At 43.0% G+C, this 11,736-nt stretch overlaps 1 long non-coding RNA gene across 1 annotated transcript in view; it reads right to left on the bottom strand.

The window, feature by feature from the left end:
* Positions 1–3,400: 3,400 nt before the first annotated feature.
* The window catches only part of LOC127594224 (uncharacterized), a 26,442-nt gene continuing 18,106 nt past the window's right edge, over positions 3,401–11,736 (bottom strand). Inside the window, exon 2 of the long non-coding RNA XR_007960630.1 lies at positions 3,401–5,582. This is a non-coding gene — a long non-coding RNA (uncharacterized LOC127594224). The remainder of the gene's footprint in view (positions 5,583–11,736) is intronic.

Raw genomic sequence — 11,736 nt, 5'->3', positions numbered from 1 at the left:
TCTGCCTGTTGAATTTTGGATGAAGTGTGAAATGATTTGAGGCAGGCCATCCGAGGCAAGGGATTTGTAGAGCGTCACCGGGAGAAAGTGAATGACCATTTGAGATGGATTGGAATTTGATCAAACGTCTCGCATTGACGATTGCTAGGGATCGGCATAGCAATTGAAGGCAAATTATTATGACTTTTTAAACTGTTTTCAATCAATTGAGGCTTGAGTTAATTTCACTCGGGTCTAGGAAGTGTGGTCAAAATCCAATTTCTAGACGTTAGGATTCACAACAGCAATGAAAAGAATTTTGACGTCATCCGTTGGTGTTTTTGGCGGAAAAAGTACAATCATTAGCATTAGCAATTGCATCATTTCAGACTAAAGAGAAAATATTAAGTTGAAAACCTCAAGTAACTAATACCAGTTCACATGAAAGAGCTCTCTTCTGTCCTTCTGCGGACCACCCATGGGAGAAATATACCCTCCCTTGCGGCTTATGAATGCTGCATGTGTTTTAGCATAACAATGATTGGCTGCAGAAGGAAACCAAGACTTCCTGGGTGTCCCGGGGAAAATGGTTGGAACGTCACTGCAGGTGTTGTTTGGATGGAACTGTTCATGCTGTCGCTTACTCGCCGGATTGGTTTGGGGATTTGGAAACACAACCCTAAAGAAAGCCACCATGCTTCACTGCGGGTGTTGTTCTTTTGGTGATGAGCAAAATTTTGTTTGAGCCAACTATACTTTTTGGAATTATGACCCGAAACCGTGGCCGGCTATTTTTACTGCCCTTCTCTTTTTTTGGAAGTTGTACAGGTTGTAGGTCACTTTCGTTGTAGAAAAGGGTTTTGAAATGATTAATCTTGGTAGCATTTTTTTTTTTTTGTATGTCGACTTTTTGTACCCACTCTGTTTGCCGCAGCCGAGGTTGCCATAGATACCAAAGATAACCATTACCAATCAATGAGTCACCAAGGTGTTGGTTGAGGAAAATCGTTTCATCACATGACAGACAACCAGGCCTGTGTGCAGAATCAAAGTAAGGCCGGAGCATCCCCGGAATGCCCAAAGCGTCCAAAGAAGTCGCTCGGTGACAAGCACAATGAAACGTCGATGAAAAATGACTGGCAAGGGCGAGTGTTAGGAGCCAGTCTTGGTCGCAAGGCATCCCACCGCTGTTACGCCAGCCCGCTGGAATCCGAGAAGTCAGACAATTTCTCAGACGGGTGTTAAAAACAACATGTTGGGAATAGCAACAGGAAGTGGGAAGCAAGTCAAGCTAATAGCTCACTGCCTCAATCTAAACAGAAAGCCCGCGTGGACGAGACAAAGGTATGTAAGGACAGAGGTTTGGGAAGTCAGCGCAGGATCGTTTACAGTTCCAAAATGAGGACACACTCCAGATCTACTGGCACACTTCCCATTGGCGGTCCCATTAGGGGAGAAGGCATTCGCTTGTGATTGCAGTTCCCACCAAAGCGTCATTAGCATTCGTCATTATTTGCAAGGAATTGTTGAGTGTAGTGTTCCCTCACCGATACATTTGAGCCGCTGATTGGAATCGAACCTAAGTTGCGCTCGGAAATTAATGAGAGAACGCACTTTTGCCAAACTCTGAGTAGTCTACATGTGAATGTCCCGACGCGACCCCGACGTTCATGGTCTTGGTTATTTATTGACTGGAAGAAGAAAAATACCACCCGCCCCCGTTAGAATGATGTAAAATGACATTAGATGAAGGCATGGTCACAAATGGAAATCACCTAATAGAGTGAATCTGCAATCGTCGAACCACAAGGTAATGAGGGAATGCCGTATTTGCTTTTGAACGAGTTGTAGACCCCCGTTCTTTGTAAAAGTGACGTCCTGACTTACGAATCGGTCCCAACCAATTCAGTTGGACGATAGTCGCTTTTAAAATGAACCAAAAAAAATAAAATCGTTCTTCTGCCAAATATTGGGTTTCGGCATCGACCTAAAAAAACATGCATAAACAACGCACGTAAACTGTGATTCCCGTTCTGATCTTGAACCTAACTCCTGTAGTAACCACTGTCCCTGTAAGGGTTAAATTTGAAATGTCACGTTTCCTGTACGATGAGCTATTGGGCAAGGTAAGGCGATGAGATTGTGTCACTGTTTGTCACCACCTGCATCCAGGGGACAAAGGCGCTTTTTGTAGCAGATCACGTTTATGTGTGTGTGGAGAGTAACCGTGAGTCAGTGGATCAGCGCCCTCGGTTGCCCTACCTTTGTTTGTTAAAGCTTGGTAAGATAACAGCCATTTCCTCTTCTCCGCCCACTTGCCCCGATGTGCCTTTTTGAAACAATGGAAGCCATTTTCAAGGCGAAGCCTAATTGGCCATCATTGGTACTTGAGGAACGTTTTGTTTGAAAGCAAACGGAAGGAAAATGTGAATTTCGGGCATGTACTCTGGGAACTCAAAAAATTGAATTCATTGTCAATCTCACTTGGGGAAACAAAAGCCCTATTTTCTCCCACTTGTGTTTTTTTCCATCGTGCATGTAACGTGGGGGTCAGATAATGAGGTGAGGTTTTTCCATGTTTGTCTGCAGAGCCAGACGGGCACTGGGCAGGGCCCGGGTACTCTGGCAGACAACATGGAAAAGCTTCAGAAGAGTCCTATGTAAACGCTCCCCAGGGCCGCGGGCTGATTGGCATGATAGGATTCGGACGCCCGTCTGAAAACGCGCCACGTCAATGTCATGATCATGACAAAAGTGAGATGCTCACGTTTCTTCACAAAGAGCAGTTCGGGAGAAAAAGAACACGATTCTTGCCCTTCGTTCACATTCCTTCCATGAAAGGAAATGCATTTTAATTTCATAAGTGTAAACATTTAATCCACTTTTCATTCATGAATTTCTAATACAAGAATCACAATTTCTTAGGTAAATAGTAAATTGTGGAATGTGACATCCTTAGTCGCCTGAGTGTGTAGCTCAACAAAAGCTCTCTGCTGACACCTTGTGGCCTTTTTTTCCTTCAGATTCCTGGGCAGCAAAAATGGTCATGATTCCATATGAATCAAATTCATGCTGTTTTTATATCACCTGTCAGCGGGTTCTTTGATGAAGCATCTTGACAGGAACAATTTGATTACCTTTCGATCAAAAATGATTTAATCGGTTCTTACGGGGGAAAAAAAATTAGGTTCTCCACAGGTCTATTTACTCGTAAGGATTTTCGTGACTGGAGATTCACGTTTGTGCAGAAAGTTGTGCGGTTGTTTGGTTATATTAACACATCATGTCTTGTGTTTGGTACCCACCGTCTCTAAATCGTTCAATTTGATTCTCAGAGAGACAACTGTGTCTTCTTTAACACACTCACTCATGTGTTTTTTTCGGAAAGTGCATTTAAAACACGACACACACACACAAATACCTTTTTCATTCAATTCAAATGTTTTATTTGAAAACAATACAGCCATTGCAAACAGCATTTCTTGTGTCGACTTCCCAGCTTGAGTTCCGTGCACAGATGCCGTGATCCACGGTTTTATAACCGATTTCAAATGGTGCTAGAAGGACTCTGACGGAGGGGGGGACTCTATGCACCATAAGAAATCGGTTATCTGGTAGTGGAAAAAAAAAGGAACATGGGAAGGCTGTCAGGCGTATGATCGCGGACGCTTCATCATGGCGGGGTTTTGTGGTGTGCTGCTGTCCCCAAGAACACTGATTTCAAATGGTGCTAGACAGAGGGGACATACATCTAAACCACCACATGAAACCAGCTTCTGGGGGAAGACGTTTTTGGGTGGGTCTTACACTGACAAATGAACTTGTGGTCTGTAGGGTTGCAGATAGTCATCAATTGTTGCCACTCCAAGTTAAAGTTGACTGCCAAACTAAACATAGCGAAAAGAGTTACACACTGCGTTTAAGACCAACATAGCTTTTGCTAACTAACAACACAAATCGGAATATATTGGCGAAAAAAAATAGCAGCGCTGTAACTGTGTCACAACCTGGACGTCAGTGGATATGTATGAACACAAACGGTGAAGCAACACATGTAGACAGAAAATATTCATATAAACAATACTCACAGGCATGCATGATTTACCCTTTGCAAAAAAAAAAAAAAAGACCAATATTACTGCAACCAGCTGAGTGAGTTGAAAAACTCTTATTCATGTGTCGGTCTGTATTAAATTGCTGCCAGGTGGTGGTGATTTTTTTGTTTTTGTTTTCAGTGACAGCACAGCAAAATTACTGCGGCCATGGCAGCAGTGCAACATGAGTTGTCACATTTTGTTGTAGAAGGGCCAGAAAGAATCCTTGTGCCCCCCCCCCAAAAAAAAATATATGGAAAGTTTCAGCCTGACACCAGCAATAAACCCCCAAGTCTACTTTATTGTTGGCCCACTATTTGGCCCCGCAAGTAAAACCGCATACAATCACATGGAGGAAAGTCCCGCGTGTGTGCGCTTGGATGCACACGTATGTGGTACACACCCAAACCCGAAAGTAATTTTTGCTTTACATGGATGTCCCATTGAAATAGTGCTTTAATATAACAAAGCAAATTCATAATGTGATCCATACAAATAATTTTTTTAGGGAGGGGCTTGGACTTGTGCTGCTGGAAAGATTTCATTGGTAACTTATAAACGTTAATAACGCTCTACTCGTATTAATATCTTACCAATACCCTTGCTCTTGCACAACAGCAGCCAGGAAAAGGAAAAAAAATCATTCGTGTTCTCAAAAAAATAAATGCAAGTCAGTTTAAAATGCATTGTGTAGAGTTTGTGATTTATGATGTAATAAAAAAAACGTTATTTTATTGTTGTTATTAACATCATTCATATTGTAAAAGACATGATTCTTGGTTATTCTAAAATATTCAAATATCAGTATATTTGAATATTTTAGAATAACTTGTTTGAGTTCAGTGATTGTACAGCTACTTTGCCATGTGATGAAGCATGCACTAGCAATGCAAAGAGTCGCCGTTAGATGTCACCAAAACTCTTCAAAAATGGCCATCTTGTTGTGCTGGGTAGCAACAATTTATAGTCCGAGGTGGGTGAAAAGTTACCATTAAAATTGGTCATAAAATGTACATTCCTATCGCACATTTATTGAAACAAATAATACAGGTTCTTTATTACTTGTGAAAAAGAAATTAAACTGTTACTTACTGATCACTCCTCATCAAAAATAACAAATAAGACTAAGAAATTCCCATAATTGTCGTCTCTGAAAAAAATGTTAAATAAGCGATACTAAAATTCTATATGCAATTTCCAGTGCAGAGTTACTTTTCACCCTCCCAGTATATTGTTTTTTTTTCCCCTTTGAAGCCCTTTAACAAAAAGTCAAACCCTAAAAGAGGCTTTTTGATGCTAAATATCATCACCACACACACTCACACATACAAACCATATTTCGAAAGAAAAGGCCTCTCTGTGGAGGTGTGCTGTGCGCTTCCGCTGGCTTCCCGCTCCATTCTCTTCCCAGGAAGTGACACGCCGAGGCACAAAGACGCTCGTGTCAGGCTGCGAATCCCACGCTGGGACGTCCATCTCATCCTCCATATTGATCTGCGTCGCGTCTGTCTGTAGGGAGATGCAATAATACATATACATGAACTCATTCACTCCCAAAGACGTTGTTAAACGTCTTTTCAGACTTGGTCTAGAATTGGCTGGTACCGAATGAGTTTTATTATAATAACTGTTGATTTCTAACTCAGCCTCATTTAAACACAACACACTGTTCAACGTACAGCAATTAATCCATTATAATAGAAACTCACCCGCCATGAATTTCGTGTATACAATCATACAACTTTAACTTTTATCATTCTAACGTGAAAAAAATAGTCCAAATTAAATCCAAATGATAATTTAAAATTTTGAATATTTCCTAACATCCCCAGTTTATATCCCCATAAAAATGTCCACGTATATTTACCAGGTATCTTCCATCCCTCTACAATCCAAAATTTCTTTAAAATTTTATTCCTCGCAAATGCGCACTATAAGTAGACACAAATCCAAGCATTTGACATGGAAAGTGTCCATGTGTGAAAAATCCAAACTACTTTGCCTCATCGACAAATAAATACCGCACCCCAAATAGACACCTCCTCGGTAGCTGAAATGACCCGTTGTATAACATCTGTTTCCACATAAGATCTATTCTACATCACTGATCAACCTTAATTTATGGATCGATAAATTTATATCACATGCAGTGCGCTGCTGTTCCTCAAAGCAATGGCATTGGAGCTCATGCCGCATTTGCGACGCAAAGCCGGAGGGGGTCCCAAGCGACGCGGTTCACCAGCAGGTCACGCGTGAGCCTCGGCTAATGCCTCGATTTGCAGACGACGGGAAGCGCAGCGGGTCGACCTCGGCTGCGTTTTCCGCCTCACCCGTATTGGACACACTTTAGAGATTGAGCCGTTGTGTTCAGACAGAATGCACGCCACGGTATTTCCTCAAATAATAGCCTCCACTGCAATCGATATCACACATGTATTAATCCCGCATGAAATCACAGTCTTGATTTCCTCAAATAATGACATCTGCACGAACAGATGCTTGAACTTGACAAAAATAAATGCCTCACCTCGACTAGATGCCTCCCCCCTGCCCCTTTGTCACGACTATTGGTGCCAAGGGTTATGCACTATTGGCTCTGTATTAAATATAAACACGTGAGAGAGCAAAAGAGCAGTGCCCGCAGCCAATGTGAAGTCGCCGCTGCTTGTACCGGATTATCGCCTCCATCGTTCATCAAAAAGGCCCTAAAATGCGATGCCCCCCAAGAGTCGGTTCCCCCCCCCCCCCCGTTGGAAGCTGATATCAACCACGCACCCGCAGATATGTGATCAGATTTCCGAGTGCACGTGTCCACGCGCGATGCTGCGTTTCCCGGCGGGTCTCCGGTGAACATTTGCGATAGCATCTCGTTCAGTCTGCAGCGAACTCCTCAGTTCCGAGAGGAGTCGATAGCGAGCGGGAACAAAAGCAGCCATATTGCGTTGACTCAAGCTGATGGAAAAATCCCTGCGTGCCGATTGTACAACGTGATAAATGTTGTCTTTTTTCCCTAAAGAGGATAGTTCACGATAGCCCATAAATGATCATTTTAATAGCCACACCATAATTATTTTCTCAATTCATGGCTGCTACTCGGCAAACCACACCCGTATCCTGGCGTTTAAATATTTTACTCAAGCAGCTTTCAGTCAAAAATGTATGACAAGCATAGTTTTGTTTCAATGGGATTGACTCTCTTCATTAATATAATGATTCTTTTCTTCAAATAAATTGGAGGACTCAAGAACCCAAACCATTTATTTGAAGTAAGGCACTATTGGTTGAATCTGTTTTATGAATTTAGTGCCTTACATTGACTAAAAACACTTAATTTCCTCAATTAATATCTTCCACTCGAGACGCCATCGCATTTATTTGAAGAAAAGTCATTCAATATTTTACGGAAGCAACTACAAATCGAAATGGTATTATGCGGTGAATTTATTGAAACACACTTGACTCCCTACATTAAATCAAGATTATTGCCTGAAACACTGGCTTGTGCTTGAGAAGCCATGCCAGAACCTGCAATTTATTTAAAAAGTGTAAATGGTAGATTTATTTCATTTAGATTTTTTTGTTTTGCTTCTAATAGCTTAAGTCTGCCAGAGCCGGTCAAAACTCCTTCGGAAGCCACAGTAATTTTTTGCAGAGGATAAAGAATATATGCCTGTTGGTATTATATCATTCGTCGACATGTGTTGTTCCTCTGTGTTTAACTACCTGATGCTTAACCAATGCTATTTGTTAGCCCGTCAATGGCATTCTGCATTGTTTATTAGCAGGAAGCTAAGCTATGTGATTGTTTCACGATGTGTGATGCTCTGAACTCGTGGCCAGTGTAATTCCAGCACGAGGTGCAGTATAAATCTACACAGGGGCAGGCAAGACCAAGTTTTGGTATTTTTTTGCAGACCTGGAGGCATATTTAAGAAAGAACGTTTGGTGCCTTTGTGGGTCTGAACACAGCCAACTTGATTTGCTAGCAAGTGAACCATCTCTTCTGACTCTTACTTTAAATGCAGCACGTGTATCTCTCGTGCCCGTGTCTGAATTTGACCAGAACAGTATGTAAGGGTCATATTGATGATGGACCGAACTGAAAAGGGGGTCAAGGAGAGGACAAGAGGGAAGCTTGTTCTGTGTGTGTGTGTGTGTGTGTGTGTGTGTGTGTGTGCTAATCGTGAGCCGCTTCCAGTAAACTTAGCTGTTTAGTCATCTCTGTGCCAATAACCACACACACACGATTAAAACACCCTGAGACTACTTTGTATTACACTACTTGTTTTCAATCTGCCATACTTCTGAAGACCACAGAACAGTGACTCAGGCAGCGTACATTATTAATAATGACACACTCATACACACACGCACGCATGCACCAAACATGAAAGTCCCCAACTTCCTTTTTAAATTCTCCAAATGACCCGAGAGTGACGGTCGAGAGGACTTCTTGGAATCTCTCTTATCGGTCCGATGTAGAATGACTGTGACTTTACAAAACCCCCTTTGGCCACACACTCATCCCATAATGGCCTTCTTGGCATCAAATAGCCTTGGGTGTTTTTTTTTTTTTTTAAAGCAAAGACAAGTAAAGAGCAAAGAAGCCGCCGCGTCATGGTCTCATGGCAGGCGTGCAAATAAAGTAAATGTCTGTGCGCAAATAAGGGTGTTGGAAGGATGGTTTCTGAACTTCACGATCTCATTCTACTCATAATCTCGTCTGTGGGCGGCGAGTCGTTATTTGCGCTCCTGTAGACCGGAAAACTGGGACTCCAGTCGAAGCCATGCGCCCCAGTTAATCACTTGTTGCAAACTTGTCATGAAAACACAATGCGTATTTCCTCATATAATGTCATGTAATCACCAGTGGACGCTCTGCCCCAATTGCAATTTTAATTCGTTTTTTTTTTTTTTTACTTAAAAGAAAAATTCATTCATTCCAAATGTTGACGTGCCTCCTTTATATGGACACAAAGCAGAGTTCAATGCGTAACTTCAATCTTCGGAAGGTGCATGTCAAAGCTAATGCGTGCGCCACGTTGACGTGGGCAGAAAGAAGTGACTCACTCAATGAGTCACAAATTGAATTAGCGTTGACGTAAATTGCCGCTTGTGCCAATCGCTCGGTCCAAAGGTGACTCCTTCCGTGTGACACGGCACTTTTGTGTAGAATTGAAGCCGCGCTCGGGTTATGAATGGCGTCAAATGATTTTTTAAAAAAAAAAAGGTAATCTTCACAATCCGGGTGAAATGTACGATCGGTTGACGATCGCCACGGTTCTCACTGCAAATAGAGAGAAATGTACGATCGGTTGACAATCGCCGCGGTTCTCACTGCACTTAAATAGAGTAAAAAATAAAGAACTGTATTTAAATCACAATTCTTTTCAAATGCATTGTACGTTAACCCACAAATCATCAAACAAACCCGCACTTTTCTGCAATCACTAACATTTCAAATCAGTAATAACCGACTGTTCTATATTTGTGATCTGCTGTTCCCCGTCATTGAAGCTTACCTCATCCAAGCGCTACAAATCACACCAAAGCCGGCGGAACGACGCAAAGTCAAAAAGCCACCGCCCCCGAAGGCCTCTCGGGATTTGCCCGGATATCGTTTCACGTCAATTCCGAGACACCGTCAGAGAGCTGAGGGCTTTTCAGCCTTCAAGTGTGGATTAAAAGTATTTGGCTTTCCCCAGAACAATGCCGTGCCTTTGCCACGATGTCTTAAAGGGGAAGCCGCGCTTGAACTTGACTTGTCTCTGTGTTTTCCAATCACAAAAGAAACCCCAAAACAAAAAATAAAAAAATAAAGCCTCACAACTTATACAATGTTGGTTTAGTGACAACATTTCCCCATTAAAATATTTCTAAATGTTCTGAACTCCTCTTTCAATGCCCGCACTGAATCTGCATGGATGCAGACTAGCTCGCATGGAATTTGTTACTTTTGTAGATTTCCCGCCCCAGACTTGGCTTAGTCACCATTATTAACCTAAATAGAAAAATACGTTTTCCAAATCGGAAATTATGTCAAGGCAAGCTTGCGTCAAAGAATGGATTCAACGGACTTCCTCCGATATCCTTGATGTACCGGTAGTCACTTTTGTGAGGGCTGCGCGCTCCCCACAAGGAGTCACCGCAGAGACTATTAACGCCGTACTCCTCTCACTCCCTCAACATTCCCACGTCCCGCACACAACCCTGCAGTCTCGTCTGCGCAACCGCGCCTCGGCGACAATGACGTGGAGCAGTTGACGGCGGGACGGTTGGCTCAGAGCCCGGCAGCACCGCAGACTCCCAAACGGTGGGGAAAAACTCAGGTCGAAACTTCCACACGTGTATAATTAAACAGCGCGGTATCCCGAGACGACCCGCACACGCGTAAATGTTCGCGCCGACGTCCGTTTTGACTCACCGACTATGTCATAAGGTGCGTTTAGGTCGCCTCTCCTTCAGTTTCATTTTCGTCTGAATCCAAACTGTTGCCGCCTTTTCCATCATGTATCATTGAAATGTACTTTTAAGTTTGAGACTCATATCCTGACATTCAGTTACATATTGTGTGTGTGTGTGTGTGTTTGTGCGTGTGTGTGTCTCCCTTGTCCGACAAAACAAAGTGGGTGTGTCTCTCTTGAAGCAAGCCCCAAAAAAAAAAAAAGTGAGTAAAGAGGAGGAAGCACACACCCACAGGCAAGCTGATGATTGATGCTTTCTGTCCACGTGCGGGCAACGTGACTTCAAACGTTTCGGGCCTGAAATTAATATTAGCGGTCATTTAAGAAAAAAAAAATATTGGTACCAATGCTTGTTGTCTCTCAAGCGACTCTCCAACCTGCTACGCAAAATCTCGTTAGTCCGATGATATCATTTGTTACCTATTTTTCTTGAAAACACAAAGGTTTGAAAAATGAATGCACATTTTTCTGAAATGTGGAATGACTCATCAGATTTAGTTCCGGCATTTTTTACACACACACACACACACACACACACACACACACACACACGCTTGACTGCATCTGCTTCAGACGATTGTGCGCATGCGTGCGCGTAATGCCAATTGCTCTACTTCCTCAGGCAGCTGGCTGGGATCCCAGCAAGGCCAGAGGCATGATTAGGCAAAAAAAAGTGCTGAACCACTAATAGGATGTGGTTTACATGCCTGGAGTTGAACCTGCAACCCCTTAATAAGTGCTTTGCTCTAACCTTGAGGGGGGGTGGCTACCGCACACTCTGCAGCCGAATGAAGCAAAACTGCATTTAGCCTTCAATGTACTGAATGGTGAATAGCAGGAGAATGAGAGGAACTCTATAAAAAGCCCCCCCACCTCCACCCCACCGTCTCCATGGTGACACCAGAGGCAGAGAGCCTGTCCGCCCATGTGGCCCTCCCCACGTTGTATACACACACACACACACACACACACACACAAGGCGATATGGGAAAAGAAGGATGGGAGTTCACAGGCCCTCCACTGCTTGCATCAGACTTGCTCGCAGACAAGTGTCACAACAAACATTTGCTCTCCTTGACCACGCCCACACCGGCGGAGCTCCCAGGTCAGGAGCAGCGGCAATTAACTGTCAAAAATCAAAGGCAGCAATGAGGGAAAAAAAAAATACCAAAAGCATGCCGACTGAGGTAACAGTCCAA

The sequence above is a fragment of the Hippocampus zosterae genome, chromosome 21, assembly GCF_025434085.1.
Source record: "Hippocampus zosterae strain Florida chromosome 21, ASM2543408v3, whole genome shotgun sequence".
Lineage (NCBI taxonomy): Eukaryota > Metazoa > Chordata > Actinopteri > Syngnathiformes > Syngnathidae > Hippocampus > Hippocampus zosterae.
This window is presented reverse-complemented; position numbering and strand designations above follow the sequence as displayed.